At 44.3% G+C, this 16,279-nt stretch overlaps 1 protein-coding gene and 1 non-coding gene across 2 annotated transcripts in view; one reads left to right on the top strand and one right to left on the bottom strand.

Annotated features, from left to right (window-relative positions):
* Nucleotides 1-16,279, top strand: part of Asic2 (acid sensing ion channel subunit 2) — a 1,019,895-nt gene that overhangs the window by 380,280 nt on the left and 623,336 nt on the right. The gene's annotated exons all lie outside the window — the stretch shown is intronic.
* Nucleotides 5,167-5,273, bottom strand: LOC125366646. The gene has a single exon (XR_007213933.1). It is a non-coding gene; the product is annotated as a U6 spliceosomal RNA (small nuclear RNA).

The following is a 16,279-nucleotide window of genomic DNA, read 5'->3' as shown; positions in this document are numbered from 1 at the left end:
AGGATGATTTTATTGCATCATTTCATGAATGGGAGCATTAAGGCAGAGGCAAGTAAAGGAATTAACCTGCCCAGATTGCATGGCTCAGAAAGTAGCCTCGGATTCAGACTTCCAGGGACTGACTCGGGAGCTGGTGGGAAGAGCCTTTGTGCTGTCCTACCTCCCACAGACATCCCTTAGAGAAAGGTAGCATCTCATGGGGACAAACACTACCTAATGATCCAGCCTTAGGTAATTTTCCTCTTTCACATTTCATTGGAGTTTGGCAAATGGCATTGCATCTCTGTGACTGGACTACAATATTGGGGATAGGAGGGGACATGGCAAACACTGGAAGCTCCACAGTAAAGATTTGCACCTCCTTAAGTGGAAATCCCTCCTTTGGGTCACCATGACCTGCCAAGCCCCGTCCCTCTGTAGATTATCCTTGGGCACAGAGCTGTAGGCTCACTTGACAACTTGCCAGGCTCTTTCCCAATTCTGCAGAGCCTGCCCTAAAGACTCATTGCCCCCCTAACTCTGATCTCCATGGCCATCGCTCACTCCCCTGGATCCCTGCCCAGACGTTCCTTGATTTCTGTGGACCCTCCTCAACAGCTAGGTAGATGGCACTCAATCCCACGGACCCCATCACAGGCTGTGGGTCCCAAGTTTAAATCATAGGTACACTGCGAGAGAAAACCAATTTCATTTTGTGATAAGGTCTCTAAGGAAAGGTCAGGCAGATAAATAACTGTGAGGGAGCAAGGATGCGGTCCTAAAGAGCGCATTACCTGGTGGGAGGGAACGGCTCTCTACAAACTGTACTGTTCCTTTGCTGTTAAATAAGGTCGCAAAGGTCGGCCTTTAAAAGAGCAGCCTAAGGAGAAGAGGATGGAGCGAAAGCCCAATATGATTTTAGGTGAGGACCCACTCTCCACTTGATCCTGGGGGAGGGAGGGGCCCTGAAGAATTCGTCCCACTTGGACAGAGGCCAAGAATCAGCATTGGGTCCCAAGGCTGCATAGGCTCCCAGAGATGTCAGCTCTTGTGAGGATAGATGGGGACTCCTCTAAAGTCTGTACATAGGAAGGAGGAGAAGGGAACCCCATGTGTGGGAAGAATGGATTCTAGGAAGAGCAGTGGAGAACGAAGGGTCACTGGTCACATGGTGCATGCACAGCCCTGTGGCAACCCAGTGATGGAACTCAGAGAAAGCTTTTGCATTCCATCACTAAGTCCCCAAAAGAGCGAAGCTAAAAAATCACCACAGCCCAAAGCATTATATTTTGGGAGTGACATTTCCTGAAGTATTTTGTGCTCTGTAAGGATTTGCTAATGACAAAGAGGAAGCAAGTGAGGTATGTGTGGGGGGGGGGGGAAATGGGGGGGGGGAGAATCCACCAAATACTCACATGCTTCCTCTTCTCATGCTGAGGAAGTCCAAGCCCGAAGTCCCAAGCATCCAGCATCTTTTACAAATTTTTTTTTTTGGCTATTTCAGATCAGGATGGCTGTTTTAAAATGATACTTTATTTTGTATTATACTTTTCTTTTTCTGCCTGTAGTGAGGCTTGGACAGAGGGCCTAGTGCTCTTATTTGGCTTTTTCGCTCAAGGCTTGCACTCTACCACTTATGCCACAGCTCTACTTCTGGCTTTTTGCTGGTTAACTGGAAATAAGAATCTCATGGACTTTTCTGCTGTGGCTTTTTTTTTTTTTTTTTTTTTTTTTTTGCCAGTACTGGGCCTTGGACTCATGGCCTGAGCACTGTCCCTGGCTTCTTTTTGCTCAAGGCTAGCACTCTGCCACTTGAGCCACAGCACCACTTCTGGCTGTTTTCTATATATGTGGTGCTGGGGAATTGAACCCAGGGCTTCATGTGTACAAGGCAAGCACTCTTGCCACTAGGCCATGTTCCCAGCCCCTCATGGACTTTTCTGCCTGAGCTGGCTTCGAGCTGTGATCCTTGGATCTCGGTGTCATGAGTAGTGAGGAGGAGAGCCACCAGCACCCAGCTTCTAATGATGTTTTGGAGGTATTCTTTGTGTCCTGGAGGTCCCTACACAGACACTGCTGAAAATTTTGAATTGCAACTCTTAGAAATTTCCCAACCTCTTATAGCTATCTCTGCCTTACCTAGGAACAGTTCCTTCAGTAATAAGTCAGATGGGACCAAGAGCTCCTACTGGTGTTGAGGCAGAAGTCTATGTGTATGTGAAAATACCTCACAGGCTCACTGTGCAGCTGATTTTAGTGTTCATTGTCTGAGAGAATATATAATGACAAAAAGCTCCTAGGGGATTATGTGATTCTTTTAACTAAATTTGCATTTATGAATTCGGAGAAAATCTTTAATTAGTAGCAGATAGGCAAGCAAGATGTAGTACTGCTTATTAAACCAGAAATACGATTGGTGCCTTTGAGGATGTGGTCTTTGTCTAGGTGTCTCTCAGTCTCTTCTCTGCCCTGCGGGTGATCTGAAATGAGCTCATCAAGGAAGCTATGCCTTTCAAATAAGTTTGACAACAGATGATGTCACAGTTGGCTTTGTCTCACATAATGTGATCATTGTGAAGCAGAGAGCCTGGGCCTGACGTTGACTTAGGAGAGTACCTTGACTTGGGAGAGTACGGCTGGACCTGATTACAGGTGTTAAACTGTCTGCCATTTGTCAGCTGAGGAAGAACGAAGACCTAGATCTTTGGAGTGAAATCTTCAGGAAAAGAAGAAACAGAGGGTCTTGAGCATCTCAGTCACTACTCCCTAGAGGACATCATGAATTTTTTTGCCAAAGCTGGAAGGAGGAAGGTGCCGTGGCTGCTACGCTTTGTGAGAGAGAGGCCTTCTCCCCAGTCCTCCATGACTGTCTGGATAATGGACAATGGAACATGGGAAGAAATGAACACCAGCACCTGTCATCTCCATGCACTAAAACAACCACCTAGTCACAATCTCAGTGTGCTTGGGTGGCTTGCCTGTGCTCAGCTGCCCAGCAATTCTGCTGGCTTTGCTTGGATCTTTCCTGTAGCTAGGGTTAGATGGCAGTTGAGATGCCAGGCAGTGCCTCTCCCTCACCATATGGCCTCTCTCTATGATCTTTTCACAAGTATCCCTATCCCTGGAGGTCTTGATTAATTTCCTACAAGGTAATACAGGGCTCTTAAAAGCACAACATGCAAATGCCAGGCAGGGAAGGGGTCTTATCTCACCCTCCTCTGAGTTAAAACAAATCACAATCTACTCTGAGCGAGTGAGCATGGAGAGGGTTACGCAAGAGTGTGAGAGAAAGGAGAGATGGCTCAGTGGGCCATGCGGGCAGCCAGCCCTGGGTTTGGGTATCTCCCAGATGGGCCTGTCCCTGAGCCTGTCCCAGGACAGGAACCGGCACTCCTCATGATGTGCTGCCCTCATGTGGCGCCCTGGGGTTACTACAGGGGTCAGAGCCAAGGCCTGTGCTTGCAGTGTTCTGTGGGCCTCAGGAAGACAGACCCTGGAATTCCAGGTTTTTCCTGAAGCGGGGGGTAATGTCACCAGGGTTCATAAAGTAGCAATAAAAAACAAAAGAAAAAGGCTGGTTTCTTAATATGAACATGTTGCAATTACACTCCCACACTGAGGACGAGCTAGGATGGGAAGAGGGGAAAGTATTTAGAAGTTTTCTGGGTGTTCAGGTTACAGCTCAGGAACTGTGGATAGTTCCATCTGTGTCTCCTTTGATCTTGACCAAGGTACTATCATATACCCAAGTACATTTAAACATGCAGAAATCGAGGTTTAGAAGTTCGATCTAAAGCCTGCTAAATCACAGCAGCTTGCAGAGTTAGGATGGGAAAGTTAGGCCTGTCTGACTCTAATGCCCCTGTCTGAAACCTCCTAAGAGGCCTGAAACTTGAATACTTAATGTTGTCACTACGGCTTTTCTTTCTTTTAATTGAGCCCTTTACCAAAATGACATTTTCCCTCTCCCCTACACCTCCTCTGCAGTTCCATCATGACGTGTTTATTCAACACAGAGCACAGAGGCGATCCGTTCTGACAGGGGTAACACCTGAGGGCCTGCCTGGCTGCTCCCCCCCTTCTCCCAGTGATCACAGGGGTGCAGAGCTGCATGCATGTCAGGAGAGATCAGTTGGCCCACAGGGGGATGTCCCCATGTTGTGCCAAACCCGGTGACACCAGGGCATGGTCTCAGAAGGGTTGTGTTGTGACAAGCTCAGAGAACCAACTTACCTTTTGAGTCCTGGCTGTGTTTTCCAGAGCAGCAGCATGCACATTCAGTCCAATAAATGTTATACTCACCATTTGCTGAAAGAAATTAAAGAGATGCCTTGAAGATTTATTCCCTACCCCCCCTCCCGGGCCACAGTTGGGTGAAAGGAATCACTTCTCATGCTCTGAAGCACAGTAGGGTAACTGGGGTTGATAAAAATGAATATTTCATTTAGAGATGCCAAGTAGAGAGGAGTTTGAGTATCCTCAGCATGAAGAAAGGATGGATTTCTGAGGGCATGGAAATATCAGTCACACTGACTGATGGATCATTACATGTTATACACATGTATTGGAGTATCACACTGTATCATGCAGATATAACTGACTAAAAATCTTTTAATAATAAAATATTTTTAGAGGATCAAATAAAAGGGAAGGGGCTCTTGTTTTATTTAAGTGTGTGTGTGTGTGTGTGTGTGTGTGTGTGTGTGTGTGCATTGGATCAGTGATTATACTTGCTACTTGTTATTCTAAACTGAATTTGTCCAGTCTCCTTAACACTTCATTGTATATTTAAGGGACATCTCAAGCCCATGGCGTTCAATGTCAATTTTTTTGTTCAAATTTTTATTATCAAACTGATGTAGAGAGGTTACAGTTTCATACGTTAGGCATTGTATACATTTATTGTACTGTTTATTACCTTGTCCCTCATTCCCCCCTCCCTCCTCCCCCTTTCCCTTTTCCCCCATGAGGTGTTCAGTTCACTTACACCAAACAGTTTTGCAAGTATTGCTTTTGTAGTTGTTTGTCTTTTTTTTACCCTGTATCTCTCAATTTTGGTATTCCCTTTCAATTTCCTAATTCTAATACCAGTATAGACGGTTTCCAATATACTCAGATAAGATTACAGAGATAGTGTAGATACAACCACAGGAAGGTGATACAAGAACATCATCAATAGTAGAAGCAAAAAATATGGAACACTTCACGAATTTGCGTGTCATCCTTGCGCAAGGGCCATGCTAATCTTCTCTGTATCGTTCCAACTTTAGTATATGTGCTGCCGAAGCGAGCACTCAATGTCAAATTTTTGATCCCCTATGGTCTTCTCCATTCCAGTAACTGGCAGCCACGGTCTACCAAGTGCAAGGGTCAAAGCTGAGTTTGACTCTGACTCCTCTCTCTCTTCATGGCTTTTCTCAGGCAAGGCACACTTTACGTGCAGGAAAATGTACAGATATTAAGTGGGAGCTCAAAGAAGTTTCACCAAGGTCAACATACAAGTAGCTACCACCAGACAAAGTGAGGCATATTTCCATTACCTACAAAGACCCCTTAAATCCATCTCTAGTTAATACCCACTTCCTCCCAAGGTAACCAGTAACCAGACTTTATCACCATGGTTCCTACTGTCTGTTTACCTGGAATCATTCTTTCCTTTCTTCTTTTTTCTTTCTTTTGATGCTAAAGATTGAATACAAGGCCTTGAGCATAGTAAGCAGCATTCCACCATTGAGCTCAAACCCCAGCCCAGAGTATAGACTAATTTTTTTTTTCTTTTGGTCTGGATACTTCCAGTCAACATAATTTTTTAGCTTTACCTTGTTATCTCAATATTTTATTCTTTCATATTGCTGTGAGGTGTTGTGTTATGGCCACAGAGCACAAATAACTTATGTGTTTTTCTGTTGATGGACATTTGTCTTCTTGTTTTCAGCTTTAGGCTATGTGCAGTTTTCCCCTCATTTCTCCTGGGTGCACACCTGGGTATGGAATGTCTGGTTAGTAGAACATGTTCACTTTTATTAGACTTGCCAAATAGTTTCCCTATGTGGTTCAACACTCCTGGCAGAAGATGAGAATTTTTCATTTACTTTCTATTCTTACCAATGTGGTATTTTCAGGTGCTTTTAGCCATTCTTAGAGCATATAGCAGTTTATACTGCTATTTTAAAAGTCTGGCTCAGATTTCCCGTTTTCTTTTCTTTTCTTTCTTTTTTTTTCTTGTCTTTTTCTTTTTCTTTTTCTAGTGCTGGGGCTTGGACTCAGGGCCTGAGCACTGTCCCTGGCTTCTTTTTGCTCAAGGCTAGCACTCTACCACTTGAGCCACAGCACCACCTCTGGCTTTTTCTATATATGTGGTGCTGAGAAATCGAACCCAGGGCTTCATATATACAAAGCAAGCACTCTACCACTAGGCCATATTCCTAGACCCCAGATTTCCCTTTTCTTTTGTTTTCTTTCTTTCTTTCTTTTTCTTTTTTTTTTTTTTTTGCCAGTCCTGGGGCTTGGACTCAGGGCCTGAGCACTGTCCCTGGCTTCTTTTTGCTCAAGGCTAGCACTCTACCTCTTGAGCCACAGCCCCACTTCCAACTTTTTCTGTTTATGTAATGCTGAGGAATTGAACCCAGGGCTTTATGCATGCTAGGCAAGCACTCTACTGCTAAGCCACAGTCCCAGCCCCAGATTTCTGTTTTCTTACGGAATAATAAGGACAGACACTTTTTGTTGGCATATTAGCAATGTAAGTATATCTTTTGGCAGTGTTAGGGATTGAACCCAGGGTCTCATTTTGCTATTTAAGTGCTCTCTTGTCCGGGTCTGTGGCCCCCTGCGCTCCCCCAACCCACGGGAGAGACGGGGAAGGCACGCCCTGACCCAGACAAACCAAGCAAGGAAAGGGTCGGCAGACCGCCTGCACCCAGCCCTCCCTCACCGGAGGACAATCAGACAGCCTGGGAGACAAGTGGGCGCAAAGTCTCATTTATTGGGGAAGTACGTGCCACTAATATAAGGCACAGGAGCCAATCAGGTCTAAGATTGGCAGGAAGGGGAGGGATGAGCTGTCCATCAAGGGCAGAAGAGCTGGGGCATCACAGCCCACAGAACCGCCTCCTGGTTCTAACCAAAGACACATGTAGCAGCTGTGCGTTGTTGTTAGGCACCATCATCTTAGCCACACATGGCCCCAAGACTGAGAAACAGGTGGGGCCAGCTAGTTGACTTCCAGGTGTGCCCCACACTCTCTATTGCTTGAGCCATGTCCCCCAATCCTTTCACATTCATTATGTGTATTAGAGGGATTCTTGTGCTTTATTCCCAGCTCAGCTGTTATCTTCCTACCTCCGCCTCCCAAGTAGTAGGGATTACATACATGAACCAGCACACCACAGCTTCACTGACTTCTATCGTAAATTGCCTAATGTTGAAAGTTAAATTGTCCTTTTCTTGTTAGTTCATAAGAGTTCTTTTTATATCCATAAGCTCTTTGGTTACACATGTTTCCTTGGGCTATGGCTTGCGTTTTCACTTTCTCAGCCAGCAATCAATCAATTTATTGCAGGCCCTGGTGTTTGAGCACAGGGCCTGGACTTCAGCCCTGAGCTTTTATGCTCAAGGCTGTGGAGCTCTACCACTTGAGCCACAGACCCACTTCTGCCATTTTGGTAGCTATTTAGAGATTAAGGTCTCCTGGAGTTTCCTACTGGGGCCATCTTCGAATTATGACCCTCTCAGATCTCAGCCTCCTGAGTAGCTAGGATTGCAGACATAAGCCACTGGTGGCTGGCTCAGCCATCAACTTCAGATGTGACCTCTCTTACCTTCTCACTTTGATCCAGTCCCAGTGATCTGCAGACTGCTCTTGCCATGTGCAGATTCATTTGACCTCAGCATCTGGGCAAAGGTCATCTTCTCAGAGGACTTCCTCTAACCGTTACCTCCAGAATAGCTCTTTCCCAGCCTCTTAACCTGCTTTTGTGTTCCTTATAATGTCACCTGAGCTAATACATCCATTAACTTATGTCCGTCTACTCTATTTTTATCTCTGAAAGAGCAGGAATCAGGAGTGCTCTATTCCTAATTCTGGCCCTCATCTAGAGGGTACCAATATTTGTGAGGCATTTAAGGAATATGCTAAATAAATGAAAAATGAAGTGAAATGTATTAGTTAGCTACATAGGTGCATAGAGTTGTAACACATATCCACCCCCCTGCCCACAAATATCAGTTTTTAAACCACCAAAGTCCAGTCCCTCTCTTTTGCTTTGTGTCTCTAATGCAATCTACTCACTAATGGTCACTCAGAAACTCAGGTTGACAAAGGAACTGTTATAATGTCACCACCTTCAACACAGGTTCTGGAGTTTGCTGTGGCAGAGGAAGAAAGCATGGAGAAGAGAAGGGTGACCATTAAATTATTTCCTTCAGAAATGCCGAACACCATTTCTGCTCATTGACCAAAGTAAAGCAGAGAGTGGTTGCTCCCCCTCAATGGATTTGTTCCTGAAAAGAGAGAACTGAACATCAGGATGAACTTCATTTGTGGAAGCACAATGCCTACCATAGTGAGTGAAAATGTGCACAAATACCAAATTTACTATTAGTGAATGAATCCAGAGACCAAAGATGGAGAAATGAGGACAGCGGAAGAGCAGGCTAGGTAGCCAGGTCTTGACACCTCTTTTCCTCCATCCATGTAGCACTAGAGACCAATACTATCTTCTACTGAGAAGGGGCTAGAGCTGAATAGTGTCTATTACCATGTTCTAAGGGGTAGGAGAATAGCAATGAGTTGATTTTTTTTTCATGACTGCACTATGTTATTTTTCAGGACAATGCACATCGCATTTTCTATGAATTACTAAAGTAGATAGCGTTTGCCCCATTAAGCAGCTAGGTCAATTAAGAGGCAAAGAGATGAAATAGATGGTTCCCTCGCCTGCCTCACAGTTGACTGAACCAGAGCTGGACTTGAAAACATCTGCCCTTCCTACTGCATGCTCATGACATGCTAAGGACCCAAGCCTGTGCCTTATTCTGGGTCTCCTTTTTTTTTTTCTCTCCACTCTCATGCTAGCTGTAGTCAGGCAGCATGCCAATGTTGGCCTGTGAAACTTTCTGCCCTTGGAAGCGATCCCTTAGGAGAGGTCAGCTTGGGCAGCTGGGTCAGTTCACTGATACTGTTATTTAACAATTCTACCCATTCATTTTTTTAATTTCATATTTTCATTCAAAAGGTTACTCTTGAGTACTTACGGCATGCCCCCTTGCTCAAGAACACTTTGTATATAATTAGTCAAGCCGTGTGTTTATGAATGTCTGCATCAACACATGCCATTAACTCACAGAAAACTTTGCCTTGCAATTTCTTTATTGGAAAAATAAACCTCATAGCCATTCTGCCTTTCACTGAGAAGTATTCTGAGAATGAAACATTTAGAAGCCAAGCAGAGACGTAGACATTAGTTTATAACTGTTGATTGGTGTCAAGGAAAACTCGATGTCTTGTGCTCTATTAATTCTGCTCTTGGAGACCCCATTTACTTTCTTTAGATTCTGAAAAGAATGACACAAACTGGGCTGGCTAACTGTTGTCTTTCTAAATGTCTCCCTTGACCTAATTGGATAGCATGCAATCCTGTAAGCTCAGTAGCAGGAGGAGTAGGTTGGAAGTCTGAGCTAGGAAAAATAATAGAGTTGGAGCTTGGTCAGTCCCATCCAAGCTCTGGCTTATTGGAGAGCCAATCCTCTTGACCCACACTCAATATCTCATTACAGCCCCCACCCAACACTCAGGCTCAAAACATCTACTAAGGGCTTCATGCCATCCCATCCCTGTGTGTGTGCACAACATCTCCTACATGGCTGACATCTTAGACATGTGCATTTATTATGACAGTTTTCTAGCAGGTGCAAAAAAACAATCAGCATGATTTGACAAGTTCCTGACAGATGCAAAGTGCGTGCCTTAAGGAGGGGCAGTTTCTTTTCATCTGCAGAGAGGAACCTCGTGGAGCAGCCACAGCCATGGTCTGGGTGGGGGGAGTCCTGGTAATGGAGCTGGTTGGGTTACTCAGGCCATCTTGTAGGTAAAGGTGAAATTCCAGAACTGAAAGCTTCCTGGGTCCTGGCTCACTGCCTGTAATCACTGCCTGGCTGCTGCCTGTAATCCTGGTCAACAAGCCCCTTCTGGCTCATCTTTACTGTGCTCACCTGCACAGTGAACTTGTTCACACCAATATGTCAATTGCAAATCCTGACACCTTGCAACACCTGACACTTTCACCACATCAGGGTCTCATTTCCACTCCATCCTCCAGCAAGAGTGAATGCATACATAGAGCTCTTCCCAGTAGGTCCAATGGAGCTCATTGAGGGACTAAACCCACCCCAGACTGCCAGGCTGCCTGGGTTCTGGCACTGGTTCAAATATAAGACAGGCTTAGCCTTGCATCACCATTGGATGAAGATTCATCTCTGAGTTTCTGCTGGTGACCTTGAGCCTCTGTGGTCACTTTCTCTACCCCTGATTAAGGTAGACCTGAGTCCCAAGGCTTTTTTCTGCAGAGCTGAGTCAAGAAGGTGGGCCTAACACCGATTTCTGTTCCCAAGGATATTTCCAGTTCGTTGAATCTAAGTGACCCCCATCCTCCATTTCTGTGCAAGGAGAAAGTAGAAGAGGATTTTTATTGCACCTCAAGATTGTCCGGTGGAAGCAGGAGACTTCTACACTGGTTATCTTCTCACATTTCTGGATAACTCAACATCTGGAAGATGAGGGAGTATGATCTCATCTCCTGGTGCTCACTTCTGCCCTCTAGTGAGGAGCTCAGAGGGGTGCATAGGCAAAATGCCCTTCCATAATCAGATGCTCCTCTTGAAATGGCACAGACTTTTAGCAAGCCTCTGGGTGGTTTCTTGAGGCCCGGTCACTTTATCACTCTTATTGATAATTGTTTTTAATCAGCTTTCTCCCCAGGATAATAAGAAGATAATACAATAAACCATCAAAAGAACTACCCTTTATCAAACATCTTCACTAAGCTAAGTATTTCATAACTACTATCCTCCCATAGATTCTCCCCACATCCCTTTGTGGTAGAGAAATTAGCTACTGCTGTAGTTGGAGTGTGTTCTTCAAGGGTTCCACATACTGGAGGCATGGCCCTCCTCGATCTGGTGATGTGAGAGTGATGGAACCTTTAAGAAGCGAAGCCTAGAGGGAGGTATCTCAGTTATTGGGGGTGGAGCATCCCTTGGAAAGAATTCATGTAGTTCTCATGAAACCCAGGCCTAATTCTCATGAAAGGTGTGTTAGCTAACTACTGTTACTATGACAAAATACTTGTGATAGTCACATTGAAAGGAGGAAAGGTTTATTTAGGCTCATAGTTTAAGAACTTTTACTCCATGGTTGGCTGGCTCCATTGCACATAGGCTAAAGCCAGGCAGAAATATGGTGGAGGAAAGCTCAAATCATGGGGACCAGGAAGCAGGAGGAATGAGAGAAGAAGGGCCTGGGGACAAGATAGAGCCTTGAGGTCATAGCCCCCCAAGTGGCTTCCAACAAGTCCTCCCTCACCTAAAGGGTTTCCCCACTTCCTAATATCACTATGAGCTAGAAAAGAAGCTAGAAAATGAGCCTTTTGCATTCAGCCTTTGTGAGGCACTTCAGATCCAAACTAAAAGAATAGGACTGTTGAAGGGGATCCTGATTGGCCTTCACCATCCTCTGGCTTCCAGTCATGCTGTGAGATCTCTTGCTTTGTCATGCAACCAGCTCAAGGTATCATTCACTGCATGGTGACCCTGGAGGCTGAAACAATAGGATCTCCCAATCTTAGATTATCAGCCTCCAAAACTGTGACATAAAAAATAAGAACCCCCCCCCCCCCCAAAACAAAACAAAATTCTCTTTTCTTTATAAGGTACTCAGTCCCAGGCATTCATTATGTTATTGCAATGGAAAATGAATGCAACTATATTGTAGAAAGGGATCACCCATGACTTATAGAATCTCATGTTCTCTCCACTCAGAGAGGACCACTGGGTCCTTGAAGATGTGGGAAAGGACAGTTTTTCTCCTTTAGTGGGTATTGGAAGCAATGGCCACCAAGTGTCTATAAATAGATCTGGCGGGAAGCCAGTTGCCCCCAGGAGCCCAGGAACCCAATCAGGGCACTTCAGCTTCATCAAGGACAGGAAATTGGGATCTTCTCAGTGAAGAGAGCCAGCATTATAAACTGATATAATAACTGCCACTTGCAATACTCTTGGTGAGCAGGGGAAAACTTCCCAGAGAGGCCCAGGTTCTTTCATATTCGAAATGTCAACAACTGCACATTGTTCACTCCTGTGTGCTAACAGTCTCTGTCATCCAATCTTGTGGAGCCCACTCCATTTTGGGCCCCCCTCTTTATTTGCCTTTGCTTACTACCTTTATTTTGAGTGGGAAGAGAAATTGTATTCTTCCCCATAATATCTATTTTTTACAACCATTTGGTGCAAGGGCTGAAAGCTGTCAGAGCAGTAATGCAGCACATCAAATTAACATATTTTCCTGAAATGGTAATTACACCCCTTTTGTGAGCCTCTGAATATATGTTTTTTTCTGAAGTGGGAATGAAGCACTGACACCAAAATCTCACTTTAAATGATCATTATTAGTGCATCTGTCCAGATGATTCAAGGGAAATGGCTGGCAGAGGATTTTAAGTTTAGGGGAATTTAGAGGTGAGCCACAGAGCTTCTTTAGAAAAGCCAGAAAGCCTGGCATCTTTCATGAAGGTGTTCATTTCTTCAACACTTGAAACTACGTCTAGCCCACTAATGCCATGAAATTCAAGTTCATCTCTGTCAAACACTTACTACACTAAAATCCCTTGTTAGGTTAAAGACTCAGAGGAAGCCATCACCTTCTGTTTTCATTGTCCTAGAAAGACAGAGAGATGGCTCTTAGGAGGAGAATCTAAAAAAAAGTCTTTGAATACAGAAGATAGAAAAGTTTGTATGTTGGGAGGTGGGTGGGAGATGCAGCTCTGGGCCCCATCTTTGGATCTTTGGAAGGTAGCATTTGAGCTGGTCCTTGAAGGGTGGCCAGGATAGAGAGGGGATGTTACTAAGCACATTCCAGGTTCAGGAAGAGGCAATTGAAGTCATCATCTTCTTCTTCCTTAACTTTTTGTTTTGTTTTGTTTATATCACTTCCAGATTATTTTTTGGAGCAGTTTTATTGGAGTTTCCTTCCAAGGGCTGGCTTCAAACTGATCCTCAGATCTCAGCCTACTGAGGAGCTAGGATAACAGACCTGAGCCACCAGTGCCCCAGCTCTAATCTGTTTTTGAAACTTTAGAAAGTCAGAAATTCACCCCAACTTACATAACAATTACCAGCAAAATGATAGCATCTGTTCGTTTTGTTTGGGGTTTCTTTTTCAAGAAAAAGAAAAGAAGAAATAGAATAGTGCTGATGATTTAACACTTGTCTTTCTTCCTGCCCCTTCTGTAGTCTTTGTTCCCTCCTCCATGTCTAAGTGCAATCACAAGCCATGATTTTGGTTGATTTCCTCTCCTTCATGGTTTTTTTTTTTCTGTTAGCTTTTACTGCACATATGCATGTTCATAAACCCAATGTAGTATTGTTTGGTATGTTTTTATTTAACAGAAATGGCATCATCTTGGTATTTGCAATTTGCCTTGCTTGCCTTTGCTATTGTTTTTGAGATCTATTTGTTTTGTTTTGTTTTTTCTTCAGACAGTGTAGCTCTGGTCTCTTTAATTGTATAGTATACCATGTCAGACACACACACACACACACACACACACACACACACACACACGCACACACTGCCTTGCCATTCTCCTACTCAAGGGCATTTGCATTGCTTCCAAAATTTTTCTGAATGCTGCAGTACCTGTCCTTCCAGAAATGTTACTGTGTGCGTTGATGTAAGTTTCTCTAAGGTGAATTGAATATATTAAGGAAACATGTAGGAGGGTTATCACTGTGAATTGATAGCTTAGGAATGGTGACCACTTAAAAATTTTTAATGAATCTTCAACTATCCTTTGGTGGGAATAAAGGGAACAACATAAAAATTGCATTCGATAATATGCCACCCACCTAGAAAATTTTACAGACCCATCCTAGTCTACACCTCTCCTCACTAAAAAGACCTACACACACACCCTGCCATGCCATGAGAACTACTGATTTCGTGGGACACAATCTTTTAAGGGATGTGTTACAGGAGTAGAGAAATAGAACTGGATTGAAAATAATTGACTTTAAGATTAAAAAAAGACAGAACCAATTTGCTTGGCTGTCTTACCTTAGCCACCAAATCCCTTGAAATCTTGTTTGTAGCAGCAATATTGTACAGATCTTCAGAGATGACAAGGGACAAATGTTATAACTTATTTGCTGCTAAAAAAAAATCCCTGGATCAGTCTTGGGTTAGGATGATCCCACAGCTGGGCTGAACTACTCAAGAGGCATCAGTACCAGGTTATGAAAAAGCATATCTTTCTGTTGCCATGCTTGGAATAGATGGCAGAGCGAGTCAAGAAAGGGAGTGGGAAATAAGTTCACAGGGGAGAGAAGGACAGGGCAGAATGAAACCCTGTGGTGGCAGCTGTAGTAGGTTGATAGGAATCCCCTCCAATTTATATCTACCTGGAACCTCTGAGTGGCCTTATTTGCAAATAGAGCCTTCAGATGCAATCAGCAAAGGAGAAATCACGCTGGAGTACAATAAGTCCTAAAATCACCATGACTAGTGTCTTTGTCAGAGGATGGGGAAATTGGCACACACAGGAGGAGAGGATGCAATGTGAAGACACAGAGGCCTCCTGGAAGAGAGATTGCACTCGACTAGCTGTAGTAGTTACAAGCTAAGGAGCACCAAGGCTTGCTGGGATCTGCTTCCAAGCTCATGCATGTGTCTACTGGCAGGATCTAGGAAGAATTTAGAAGGACTTCCTTAAGCAATTTGTCCTGCACAGCTCCCCAGAGAGTGATGGTACAAAATCCCACCACTCACTTTTCTGACCTCTCATGGACATTCACCATAAACTTGACACCAGGATGATTTGGTTACTCATAATTTGCTACATCAATGCTTCTTTTGGGTCGCCCAACCTGGAGAACCATCCTAAACAAGACCATGAAGGCTTATAAAGAATCAAAGAGCCTAGCCCAGGGCCTTTACTAGTCTTGCTGAGACTTTGATTTAGAACTTCCAGCCTCCAAAACTGGAAAAGAATAAGTTTCTCTTGTTTAAAGCACATAGTTCATGTTGTGACAGCCAGGGACACTAATGCAATGGCCTTCTAAGGTGGCCCCAGTTACCAGTGTCCTGATAATTACGTCAGTATGTAATCCCTTCTGCTCTTCTTTAGGTGGGCCCTGGTCACCCATTCCTAATAGCCAGGACAACCATGGTGTGTGTCATTTCTAAGTCAAGCTGTACAGGAATTCCATTTGCTCATCCTTCTTTTGTCCCTTGCTCCCTTTCTCTGATAATGGAAGTAAGCATCAAACCATCACTTTAGGGAGAGGTCCATATGACAAGGAGCTGAGGACAATCTTCCAGCCAGGGAGAACTGAATCTTGGCAACAACTACACAAGTAAGCTGAGAAGAAGATCTCCACTCCCAACTCCCCACAGGAGCTTTGAGAACACCACCATCCTAGCTGCCACCCTGATCTCACTGTGTGAGGCCTAGAGGCAGAGGACCTGCGAGGCCAGGGCCAGAGTCTTTATCCACAGAAACTATCAAAGAACTCACTGGTGTTTAAGCTACCACAGACAGGTTTGTAAACAACAGAAATGTATTGTCAAAGCCTAGAGTCTGGAGGTTCAAAGTCAAGGTGCCATTGTGGTTAAGTTCTAGTGAGGACTCTTTCCCAAGTTGCAGACTGGTGTCTTTCCTTGTGCCCAGGTGGTGGGAGAGAGAGAAAGAGAGAGAGAGAGAAAGAGAGAGAGAGAGAGAGAGAGAGACAGACAGACAGACAGACAGACAGAGAGACAGAGAGACAGAGAGACAGATAGAGACAGAGACGGAGAGACAGATTGTGCTTTGATCTTTCCTTATAATCATTCATCTATTCAAAGGACACTACCCTGGGGACTTAATTACATCGCAAAGTCCCTGTCTCCAAATAACATCATACTGGACATTTCATTTCTTCATAGGAACATTGAGGAGACACAAACCTTCAGTCTGTAACAATAGCCATGAATAGGTAGGGCAGGAAGTTGGTCTTGGCAGTGGGGAATCTCTAATATTGCTGAGGGTTG

Source organism: Perognathus longimembris, chromosome 17 (genome assembly GCF_023159225.1).
Source record: "Perognathus longimembris pacificus isolate PPM17 chromosome 17, ASM2315922v1, whole genome shotgun sequence".
Classification (NCBI taxonomy): Eukaryota; Metazoa; Chordata; class Mammalia; order Rodentia; family Heteromyidae; genus Perognathus; species Perognathus longimembris.
The sequence above is the reverse complement of the archived record's forward strand: the minus strand, read 5'-3'. Positions and strand labels throughout refer to the sequence as shown.